Below are 13,592 nucleotides of genomic sequence, written 5' to 3'. Positions count from 1 at the left end.
AGGGAAGAGTCAATAGGGCCAACAGTATTTTTTTTTATTTTGTATGTGTTTGTGTATACCTACATAGATACACATATATATACATACGTATATACTAATACACATACACTGAAATACTTCCATGAATTATTAATTAACTAACAATAGCTAATGTAATGACACTTACTGGTTTTATTGAAATGGCACTTGCTATTGGTTAGAGCTTGCATATAACTGTATGAAGACACAATGTTGAAGGGAGAAAATAGTATTTGCTTTTCTTTGGAGAGCTAATGATGTCAATCATTGATGAAGTCTTGGGTACAGAAGATTTAATGTCTTCTAGCTCCTCAGAAACTATTTCATTTATGTAGCATAGACATTGGATTTAAAGCAAATGTGTATTAGTATTTGCTGTGTTACAACTTACACAAAAATTTGATGAATGAGACAAAACAATACCCCCAAAATGAAGGATGGTTATTACTGTTAGCTTTGAAAGTGTCAGGGCTTATTTTCATCATCAGGTGTGGACAGTGGTATGCATTTGTTTGAACCCACAGTAAAGATGTAGATAGACACTCACTGTGTGTCCAGGTTGGGTAAAATTATGAATTGAAGATGGAGCTGCACAGCTGTATAGCTACAACCACAGCCTTAACTGGTCCAAGCGAAGGAAAAAGGCAAAGGAATACATAACTGATGGCAAATTGGTGGTGGAGTATGTTCTCATATCAAGTGTAGAGGTATTTGTAGTTGGTACTGTTTGCAGCTGTCTGGAAAAAAATCTGCCTTTTTTTCTAAACCATCTTTTTAAAGTAGCATATGCTGCAGTTCATCTGATTTCTGTGAGTATGAGGTAATGAGAGTAACTTGCTTGTCTGTGCCAAATGTTTTTTGAATAAAACTAGTCATAAGCATAAGGTCATGCTGTGAAGAGTCTTCTGCTTTGCTATGAGGCAGAAAATCCCAATAAGGGAAGTTCAGAATAAGAAAAGGAAGGAGAGAGAAATATTACTGAATATGACCCAACTATGTGGAATATGACAACTGATAGCAGGCACTACAGCAAACAAGCTGCATTATTTCTGCTCACTGTCCCAGTACATGGAGGCATGGAAGGACACACTGACAGGGAAAGAAGATAAATGGAAATAATTAACATTAGCCAGACAGTTGTTTTCTTGTATATGGCCTTTCTTACAATTTTTAATGAATGTAATAAAACACCAAAACAGTACTGTATATGAATGTCTGTTGACATGTTTGTCTGGCAGTTTAGGATCAAGTTTTTCTGAGATCAACATAACCATAAAAACCTTTCAAAAATCAGTTAGAGGAAATCACTTTTATTTTCTGGGCAGTAGATATCTATTTATATTGGAGTTGATGATACCAGTTCACACCACTGTGTCTGCTGAAGACATACTTAAGGATTCACATCCTATGGATGTGTCTGTGACTCAGTACATTAAAAGTGTAATTGAGATTGACTGTTCATTCCACTGAGTCATAGCAACTCCCAAAAAGTTATTTAAGTCAAATTTACCTGATATCTCATATTTCAAGTGGGATAAGTTGAAGTAGTGCAAAGCATCTGAGTAAAGTTTCTGTAGGTGATGATTATGACAGTGTACCCATGAAAATAGTGGAGTGTCAGCAGCAATAAGTTAAGCACATAAAAAGTTCTAAGATTTATTTTACTTTTACTGATATTGTGATGTTAGAAATAGGAATTATATACTATGGATGCTGCACACAAATGTATGGCTCTAAAAAAACTGCACATAGCCTTCATTTTCTTTTTAAAGTCCTTTTCCCATTCAGAAAATCCTGATTTAATTGCCTAGTGAGTAGCATCACAAAAATATTTATTAAAAACAAAAACAACAACAAAAACAACCTACAGCAGAAAACAAGTAGATGTGTTGGAATGAAACAGGTGCAACTCACAGGGGTTAGCTTTATTTCTTATTGCAGTACATGCCCTTTATGTTCTTGATTTTACCATGAGGAAATTTAGCATAGCTAAATACAGTGGGTTTAACTATAAGGTTTTTTAGCTATAGACTTTTATAAAAAGAAAAAAAATCATCTTTATAGTATGGTCTTGTAGGGAGTGTCTTGGAAAGTTTCTACTGACTCCTTTGAAAAAAATAATTTTTTGAAAAGAAACCATAAAAATATTTAAGGAAAATGTTTAGAAAGCAGTATTTGAACCAAGCTTAAGAAATGTTCAGCTTTTCTATGAAAAAAACCAGCAAATTTTATATGATTAATGCCATGTTAATAATGATTACAGAATATCATTTTGGCAACTACAATAATTCCACAAGTTAAACAATTCGAATATAATCTGATCCAAACATCTTGACCGGATCTTGTTTTAAGAAACATTTGTACATATGCTATCTCCTCCCAGCTTAATAAGGGAAATGATACAATAGCTGAAACAAAAATCTTCCCTCAAAGTAACCTACCAGACTTTCCTGCTTTCTTGGCTTGTGGTATTTGAAAATGGCCAGAAAATGCTTCCTGTACTTCACTTACCAGCTTTCATGAAATGCTGCTTTCTGCCAAGAAATTAACATTCTTCTCCTTTGTCACTGGTATACTAGAAAAATTATACAAAAAATGCTTTAGTCTTTTTACCCCCTTAGCTATGCACTCAGAACACTGGTGGGCTCCCAGAGAAAACACTGACTATTATCTTCCCAGGATGCTTCAAATCAAGGTATATATAATTTACATTCAATTTTTCCATAATGATTTTTCCTGATTCATTATTCTTCACTTATTTCCTTGCTTCAAGGTCCTTCTGGTGAGTACAACTTAAGGTGCTTTGAAGCATTTCTATGGTGTTCCAGTCCTGCCTGTTCTTGTGTTGGGGAATCTAAGTTTGGTATGAAACATGCTTGCTTGGACGTGGTCAGCTACAAAAATACAAGTTAGTCGCCTCAACCCTACAGGATAGCTTCTGATTTTAGGAAAATATTAACTTTACAACAAATGTATACCTAAGATTTAGCTTCTTCCCATTTCACAGGAATTATGGCAGGAAAAAAAAGAAACAAACAACTGTAATATTTGCCTCTGCTTAGGACATAAAACAGGAAATCCACATTTATCTTTGTCTTCCTCTGAGGACTACTTCTTAAAATGTATTTCTCCTTCTTGCAGCAGGGACATTAATTCACTCAAGAAATACTTTTTGACTTCAGAAACCATAAAAATGAAAACAGTAAGGATATATTTAAAAAAAACCACTTCAGTGTAATTCAGGCAAACCATATTTTAAAATAATTTTCATATTACTCTGATTTACATTAGCTGAATGAGCTGTTCTTTAATTCTTGATTAAAATCTTAGTGATTTTATTTTAGATTTCTAATGCCAAATAAAGAAGTAAATATTTTATTACATGAATGTATATTAACTCAAACTAATTAATTGCTAATGTATTCCCATCAACAAACTGCTATCAGTGCTGAGGGAGCAAAAATACCTAAAAACAATCAACCACATCCCCAAATCTGATTTTCAGAATTATCATCTCTAGTTACTGTATGTAAATTATAGTTGTACCTGTAATTTCTTCCTTATCCCTCAAGTTTCTTTCAATTTGCCCTTGTCTTCAATCTGACGCAAGATAATGCTGGTAGGCTGACCTTGAATTGCAGTTCTGGGAATGCCTAAGGCTAGTGCATTTCTCTGTAATTCATTTGCCTGCTCTTGAGATTCTTTTTGAGGGTTTTTAGATTTGTTTACCTTTGATCTGTTTTCTGTTCCCTATTTCACCGGTCTTACTTTGGGATCTCCTCCCCGGGGCTTCAGGTTCTGTTTTTCAGCTGGTACATCCTTTCAGCCCATTTCACAGCTGTAGTTAACAATGCAGTGTGTTAACTCTGCCCATGTAGTGAGTTGCTTATAGGCATTTTGAGCATTATCACCTAATATCTTGCAGATAACTCCTTTCTCTTTTTCATCCTTTGTGAGGTCCCTAGTTACTTTTGGGTGCTCTTCAATGGCTTCCCAATTATGCCAGTTGTCACAAGCCCATTCTCCTTAGCAGTTGAGACTTGGATTCACTCTGTGTAAATAATCAGTGATACTACTTGCCATCCCGACAACTATGCCAATTTGTCATGGATGGTCATGCACTTCACTCATAAGAGAGAAGCAACAATATACTTTACTGATATAAAATAGGGAGTTAAAAAAGTTCAGTGGTAAATGCAACAGTGCTTTAACAAGACTCAGTGGCAAGGTACACATGAGTATTTACTGCACAGAGGACAGGGACAGACAAAACTGTCCAGGAGACCCTCCCATTGAGTCATGAGGTTCAGAAAGGACCCCTTTACTTTCCAAACTCCTTCTCAGAGGGGAGTTTAGGTGCAGCTGGACCCACTCCTAGTCCCAGACTTGGTCAACGGTTTATGTCTAAAGGATTATATACTTGCAATCAATGCTTTATATTGCTTAGATAAGATTTCAAAGTTTAACATGCTATTAACCACTTACTGAGTATCTGTTGCTGCAAGAAATCTCTCAACCTTGAGAATTAACCTTGAGAGGCGTCCCTACTCAAGGGGAGATCCTGGTGTGCAGCCGCTGCCGTGCAGGAGAGCTCAACGGGCCCTGGGCTGTCCACTATTTATAAAGCAAGATGATAGACTTACAGTAATATCTGCATACCAGCAAAGCATCTGGCTCACAGTTCCAGGCAGCCCTTGGCTTACCGTGTTGCCATCTGTCCCCCCAAGTCCAGAGTAAGCTGGATGCAGCCATCACAACCCCCACTGGAAGTTATGGCTTAAGCAAGGCTTGGTGGGGGGAAGCATACCTGCCACAGTCCTTCAGAGCAGATATATCTGTTGACTCTCTACCTCCTTCTGTGCTCCATCCTGTTCTGAGCTTTTCTTTGATGGAAAGAAGCCTTTGGGGATTTGTTAATTGCAATATAACTCTCTTGCATCACCTGTTCTAACTAGGTTTCCTCTGTAACACAGAAATGAAGTAGAGATATATTGAAGACATGCTATGGAATTAACCCCACCAAAATCTTAATGAAAGTAGGCAAGTTTTAGTCTTAAATACTAGGCCTTACTCTAGACCAAAATTTATTTCAAAATGGAACTAAAATGCAACATAAATTTGGCAGTGTTAGGCTGCTTTATCTTTTTAGATGTTGCAAATAGAGTACAGTAGGAAAATAATGTTGTATAATAAACCTAATAAAGCACAAAAAGTAAAGGGAACAGTTTATCTTTTCCCCTAATAGGCCATATTGAACTCATCTTACATTAATTCACGCTGGAGCTTTTAATTCTGAAATATGGTGAGGACCCCTTAAAAACTGCAGGACTAAGAATCTCTGACTTTCATATGATCCATCCTGCTGTTCTTGAAAGATCACCATATTGGAAAATATGATGGGTGTGGCTACAAACCATGCCGAAATCTTCCGGTAGAAGGTTTAGCTAGATAAGGCGGTCTGGTTTTGATTAGAAAGGAGGGTTTGTTTGTTTGTTTGTTTGTTTCTTTATTTCCAGAATTTGAGCAGAGTACCAGTGAACATCTCAAAAACACTTCAAATAATTTAGATAATTTACACTTAATTTCATTTTATTGTTTTTAACTAGATTCACAAACAGGACTATTAAAACCACTCTTTAAAGCAGAGGTCATCTCATTTTACATTTTGTATGGTTCTAAGTGCATTGTTATATAATCTATAAAATAATTTCCTTTTTTATACTAGTGTTTCAAAAAATGTAGAAAACTAAAGCATCTCTAAAGATGTTTTGGGCTTATTTTGAGCAGAAAATATTTGTACACATTAAAATCTTGAAAACTTTCTCATATTCATCCATGAATATTCACTTCATGGAATAATCTTAGGGAAACTCCTGGCCTTATGAAATACTTTGGGATCAATCTGAGATTAAGACCCTGCGTATTCTACTTCCATGATTTGTTAAAAACTTTGGAATTTGAATTAAAAAATCAGAGGGTGAAACTCGTAATATCAGCCTTTAAGGCACAGCCTTCTTGTCAAGATCAGTGAAGTTTCCGGCCAAGCTTTTTCACAGAAAGTATCTTAAAACATCTTGATAATGCTGAAAATTTAGACTGATTGCTTCCTGTGCCTAACATATATTCTCTGTTTCTTATGGCAGAAAGTTGTGAATTAGTAGGTGGGAAGCAAAAAAACTAAAAAAGCAGAAGGTCTGAACAGTACAATACATTTTCATCTGTAATCAGAAATTCAGTTTTGCTTTCATTTGATGGGATATTTTAAAATGGTAAAAAATGGTAAAAAAGTAATGATTTGCGATAGAGTTTAGAACAAAAAAAATCTTAAAAGCAATTAAATAAGTGAATTACATGTATTCTTGCATGTATTTCTTTAACACTCACATTTTTGAAGAAAAGCTATTAATATGTAAGTTCCTCTTTTACTACAATCTATGAAGTAATTGGTCTGGATGTTCATACCATATCAGGCAATCCTCTGCTGAAATCAGCAGAACTGTTTTCACAGAGAATAATGAGAACTTGCAATGCAACCTTGTCTCATCATGAAAAGTTTCTCTCATGTTATGCTGTGACTGCAGTAGAAAGTGTACTGGCTGATGCTGTCAAAGGGAAGCCAAGAGAAGTCTTTGTATCAGAGTTTGAACCATGAGTGCTAGTGGAAAGTACCATATACCATATACTGCTGTGAAATGTAGGTCCTTAAAAGCTTCAAGTAACCTCAAAAGAGCATGTAATCCTCTCCTACATTCAAAATAATTAAGAAGGACAGTGCCAAAAGGATTTTGTGTTAGGTTGTTGCCACATAAATCTTCAGACAACAATTTCAATGAACCATTTCTCCCATGTGAAGACACAATTCTAATGGATTTCTCTTTGGAGATGATAAACACCCAAAGGGGGTTCTATAAGATAAAGATATACATATTCATGAATAGAAATGTTGAAAAGGCTGCAATTAGGCATGGACTTTCACACCTTTCTTATTATCCTAACCATAATTTGGGAGCATTGTAAAAGGACTGTCTCTTCTATATGGAGCACATCCAGTGCAACAAATACCAGCCTAAAAGCAAGTCTGTCTATTCCTGTATAATAAGGTCATAACTTCAGTGCATATATAGTAGGCAGAGAAAAAACTCTGACCATAGTAAAGACAGTGCCTGTGGATCCTGTCTGAAGTTGTTACCACATGTCTTGATTCAGTGTTGCATGACCATTTCTAAAATTCCTACCTTAATGTTGTATTTCTGGGTTTGTAGACTATACTTAAAAATTTCTGCACTATAAACAGAAGTTTCTAGTAAGATGAATAAATTTACTCCCATTTTGTGCATTCTGCAGAAAGCAGGGTGATCGTCCAAAGTAAGCATGTGTACCCTCAAGGTGTAAGTAGACAGAGTCCACATGGGTATGAGTAAGAAGCATCGTGCCTGAAGTAGAGACATCTAAGTATCAGGGCTATTTGGATACTCCATGATCTTCTGAGCCCTGTCTTTAAAAAGTGAGGGTGGAGTGTTTGACACAGGTTAGGAAGAATTTTCACATTCTGTGGTGTAGAAGGGGTGAGAAAGAGAGAAAAGCTTGGAGCAGTCAAGTTGTGTGTGGATTTGGTTGGCTTTCCTTTCTGATGAACAAAAAATTTACATGGTAGACTGAGCAAGTGATATAACCACAAATTCATCAAATAAGCTATACCACAATAATTTAAACTCTCTAATATTGAAATACATTTTTATAAAGAATAATTAGAATTAAAATATCCATTTGAAATGGAAAAGGTAAAATTATTTAGAAGAAAGAAGTTAATATTAAAAAAAAAAATGTTTACATAAACAGTTCTTAATGGTTTTTTTCTGCCTTCAGAGGTCTCTAGAGGGAACAAAGATCAGGACTGACAAGGTTTCTGTCTATATCACATTTTATACCAGTGCAACCATGACATTTAATACAACAGTCCCACTATTCTGGATATAGTTTTATTAGTATTAAGATGTTGTTATGTAGAGAAGTGGGGTGCACTAGTTGAGCTAGACTGACACAATGTTACAATGATACTGCTTTCAGTATTAGAACTAGCTCATATCCTTGTGCATATAGTTCTACACTGTGTAAGGCATACATGCACAAATGCTGCGTGTGTGATATTCAATGTGTATAGATAATGAATCCTATCTGAGGTTGAAAATATATGAATAAACATAATCAAGTAATATTTCACACTGCATAGTAATTTTTAATGAATAATGTCTCGCCATCCAAAGAAGAACCAACACTAGTTTTAATTCAAAGATAAAATGAAAGAGAGACTTTTGGTTATTTTCTGGGGCTTTTTTTAAGAAATATTTAACTGACACTAAGGAATATATTTTGTATGTATATAGAGCTATGTATGTATGTATCTGTAAATAGATACTTACAGAGGTGCATCTATATCTTGGAAATTCAAAGTTAAGATTCCACTTCAACATGAAAAAGAGGAAAACTACACACTTCACAGCATGAAACATTAAGATCTACAAAATTACTTTATATTTGACCCATGGAACAGACTGCTTTTTATCCTTCCTTCTTTGTTCTGTTTTTACCAAGTTTGGAAGCTGTTTTATTTTTAGATTAAAAAGTTTTCTGAGAGCCTTGGTTTATGGCCAAAGAATATTTTAAACTTTGAAACCAAGAGCATTGGTACAATAGCTATATGACCATAACCTCCCATTTTTCTTTCATCCTATTTTTCTATATAAGTTATTCAGTTTTAAAAAATAAATTCTTATTCTCATAGATTTATAAATTGGATGTTAAGATATGACATTGGAATTACTATTTCATTATCAGGTTTTGTTACATGAATTATATATTTAAGATTCTAACTCAGTGTTTCATTCCTCTCTTATTTCTTCAGTGTAATTACTTTCTCCCCATTAAAAAAAAAATGCTATAAGTGTGTTGAATAAATAGTGTCAGTCTGTTTCTTTATTCTTACTCAGACAAATAATACTTTCATCTGTGAAGAGTTTCTTGGAATGGATTAAGGCATTACTTAAGACCATTAAAGTTATATCAATTGTTATTTTTAGAGTAATTCTAAAAGCAGATATTCATTTAAACTCTAGTTCTGTAAGCAGAATACCTTAACTAATATTTATTTTGCAGAAGTCAAATACACTTAGCATTGAAACTGTAGCCATCCCATGATTTGAAAGATATGCTTCTGAGTTTAGAGACAGAGAATAAGGTTTTTAACAAATTTGAGTAGACATCCAGCTGTCAGTCAAAATCAATGTTATTTCCATAGCACCCTTCCCTTTATGTGGTAAAAATCTGCTTTTTAAATGAATGAACAAAAGGTAAAACAGTAGCAATTAAGGATGTTCAGATATAAATATTTTTAGACTAAATATTTTCAATCAGTTTTTAATGAAATTGCATTTCTTCTTGTTGAGTGGAACACTATGGTTGCTACCACCTTGTTTTTCCTGCACAGTTACCATGTTTGCTTTTCTGTAGCTGTGAGTGAATCATGACAATGATTCAAATGTAAAGACTGCAGATATTTGTGATATACAATATATGACTTTCTTCTATGGGTTTTCTTCCTCTTCCCTTCATTCAGTCCATCAGCATAACTGTTTCCAGAGGACATTTGTGTCCAGTGTTCCTGTATTCCTAATCTTCATACTTCTCTATGTGGTTCATTTCATACCCAGTAACAACTTATTTATCAGCCCAAATATTGTTTTAATGTAATTATTGTAATGCAGCACTTGCTAAACAATTTCTGCCAATAATAACCCAATTTTTCTTCCAGAGTTAGTTTAAAATACCCATTGTCACTACTTCAGTATCCAGCTTTGCTTGCATGATAGATTGACAACTGCTACACAATAAAACTACTTCTATCTGGAGCTAAGTTACAATTTGTATCAAGCTTCTCAGGTTCAGATTTGCCCTCCTAAAGACTTGGAATATTTTTTCTTTTTTATTTTTTTTATTTTATCTCCCCCCCCCCCCCCCCCCCCCCGGCCATATTGTAGGTGAGCATTTATTTTGGGGAAAAAACTTCTTTGATTCCTAGAAACAAGACTTATGGGCACGAGTTCTGAGTCAGCATGGTCATATAGCAGTTGCCTAGTCCTCTTCCCACCCCACAATACTCCCAGAAGGTGTTCAGGTTTTTATAAAAATAAATTAATATGGTCAGAACAATTCTAACCTCAAATTATAACCTGAGATTAACCAATATATATGTATTTTTTATATATATATATAATTAGTTTTATATATATATATGTAATTTTGTAAGGTCTGTAAGTGACTGGATGGTACTTTATGCAATAGGAAGTCTTAGCAGAAAAAAATTCTTATGGAATTATTCAACTTCACCCTCACAAATATTAAACCCTGTATGTAAGTATGCTCCTTTAGGGGATAAACTACCTGTCTGTGTTTCCCAGAGTACCCATTGCAGATAATTCAGTTTCCTTGCTTTGTGACAGAGCAAGTAGGTCAATGTGTATAATACAGTTATTTAGTATCACCCTAAATTGGAAGATACTGATTTCACAGCAGATGAATTACAAGAAGAGAATCAAATACTCGTGATGCTGTTACATCAGCTGAGTTGCTGCTTGTGAGAAACCATATAGAGCCTCTGTTATGGACATAACCTTGAAGTACTGACAATTCCTTCATAAACTCAAAACCCACTACAATTTTTATTTTTAAAAAACTATAATATTATATAACTATCTTATGTGGATATTCCCCAAACAAGGAGTCTAATTGACTTAACTGAGTATTTATTTAAATGTTGCACATATGGAGATGCCAGGTTTTAATTAGTAACCAATAAAAAGTTTTTTTTAAGAACATCAAGACAGAAATATTGGACATGAAACTGTAAGGGCATGTTCCTGGTCCATTGAGGTTAATTTCATATTTTGTGGGCAACAGGTTCCTATAATGTGATTCATAAATTTGCCACTTTAAATCGGTTGGTTTATTTGCCTGTGTTTCCTGAAGTGGAACTAGTTTCACTTACCCTTTGCAGCTTGTTCAGATAAATTTCCTGAGCCAGTGTCAATTCTTTAGGTTAAATACTTTTTTCCCTCCCTTGTACTTTCTCTGCCTGTACCACTACTGTATTTAGAGACACTGGTAATATCCCTCCTGAGTGTGTTCGGCTAGGTAAAACAGGCAGTGCTCCTATAATCTCATCTGGTAACACAGGCAATCCATTTAATAAAATTCAAGATGCTAAGGGCTAAGTCATTTCTTTTGTGGAAGCAAGAGGCAAAGATCATTGGGATTCCCATTCTTTTAATGGAATTAGGCAGCTCTGGGGCAAAGCAGACTCTGCCCCGTCTGATGTTTTGGGAAGAGTTAGGCTAATGTGGCTCCTGAGGTCCCTGCTTTCAAATAGAGCAGAGTAAGCAGGCCAAAGTTTTCATTGCATAGTACAGTAACAGGCTATACTAGAGGGATCATCTAATGTTTCATAACTAAGTAACAATGTGGAGGGCTGTAGAGTATATTTTCCCCAGTCTCTTGAATTTTTCTGCCCTTCATCTGCAGCTGTTGCTCATCAGTCTTCTCCCTGCAAAGGGAACCTTTGGTAACCTTGAGCAGATACCAGTTTGGAGCAGTCCCACTGAAATTGCTCAGAATTCAGTCATTCAGATGAAAGGGTTTATGGTTTCAATCCTGCATTTGTAGATGATACTTTTTGTTTGTTTGTTTGATGAAAAAAAAAAAAAAAAAGTCCTCTTGTTAAAATTTAAACTCAGTGTGAAAGTATTAGCTTTGTTAATTGTCTCCCAAATGTGATCCACACAAGTCTGGTGTCCTTCAAACCAAGGTACATAGTCTGACATTGGTTAATGGATTTAGATGTGTTTTATAGTGCATTAAGATCTGAGACTGAGGGTAAATATAGACTTGATGGGTCACAGTTCTGTGGTCTGGAAAGTTTTGCATTCTCAGACTAATATTACTATGAAAAGTGAAACTATGGCTGAAGACAGAGTGTGTGAGCATGGTCACACATGTTCAATGAAGTTATGGTTTATATGATTATTAAGAGCTTAAGGAAATGTGGGACATGATGTGCTTTAGAGCAAAGCTCGAGTGTGGCAGGAATGTGTGGTTACATTTTCTACAGAGGAGCACATGAATGGAGATTGCAGGTTTTCCAGTGCAGTAATGTGTGAGGAATGCATCATCCTGCTGAGTCCTGGCATATTGCAACCTGAACATTTGCTGCGAAAGAGCTGGGTTACTGTGATTGCTCAACCTCTCTCCTTGTGCAGGCAGTCATGCCCAAATCTTCTGTTTGTCGTGCAGTAATTAACCTTACTGTCCACAACCTCATCTCTCAACTACACTGACAGATGTTTTTCATGCATCATCTGGACCATAGCATACCTCTGGCAGAAAGATATGTTTTAGGTTTTTGCCTTGAACTTAGCATCTTAAACAAGTTGGCTCAGTCTTCCTTTGACACTTTTAGTAGTTGAGTATTATGTCAGTTCTTTAGAAGCATTGTGTGAAACTTTTAAGGAGGTAACAGCGTGTAGGATACAGAAAGGTTTTGAAGAGTGAAGGGAGAAAAGGATGTTAAGAGACATGTAAAACATAGTGTCATACTGTATGCATATATATATACAGTTTGTTTATTTTCCTTTTTACTCATATGATCTTCAATTTCTTAAAAACATTTTTTCTTAAAATTTTTGGCTGGTGTTTCTGCTTTAGTTGCTCTTTCCCATTTTCTTTTCTTCCTGTGACCATTTTGGCTAACCTACACAGAATTTTGTCCATCTTCTTGTGATACTCTTTTCAATGTTGCTTTCATCATTATCCTTCAGATGATAGTATTTCATAGTCTCTTAAATAAACATTTGATTTTACTTTCTGTGCTTTCTGATTCATAGGTACTGTTCATTAACATTTCTAAAACTGTTTTCAAAAAGTAACATTTTGCATGTTACTTCTAAAGTTGCCTTTTTTTTTCTTTATATACTCACTTTTGTATCCAGCATCATGGGGTTTTCCATGGCAATTGAACTGGCTGTAAATGTCAGTCTCAACCTTACAGACAGTCTTATAAAACAGAGTTTGGTAAGTTTAAGTAACTTTACAGTATCATTTTGAGTAGATTTACTGTTTTCTTTAAAGATGGAAAATGTTTCTTGATCTGGAGCTCTTAATAGCAGTTACATAATTTGTAGTAGAAACATGGAGCATTTTAGAATCAAATATCATACCTAGAGAATGAAATATTGCCAAGGTAGATTTCTTTTTTGTTGTTGTTTTTGTTTTTTGTTTGTTTTCGGGTTTTGGTTTTTTTTTTTTTTTTTTTTCCCTATTTTCTCCCTTTTTCTCCCTTTTTCCATCTCAACATATTCTAAACTTAGATATGCATGGAAGTATGTCTCTAGGAATGGATACTTTAAATAGATACACTTAGTTCACTATGGTTTTTGTATCTCTGTCCTGGTTTTTCACTGGGTTATATTTATTTCTAGTAACTGATATAAGTGTTATGTTTTGGATTTAGTATGAGAATAATGTTG

This window comes from Accipiter gentilis, chromosome Z, assembly GCF_929443795.1.
Source record: "Accipiter gentilis chromosome Z, bAccGen1.1, whole genome shotgun sequence".
Taxonomy (NCBI): Eukaryota; Metazoa; Chordata; class Aves; order Accipitriformes; family Accipitridae; genus Astur; species Astur gentilis.
Note: the sequence above shows the minus strand (reverse complement) of the source record.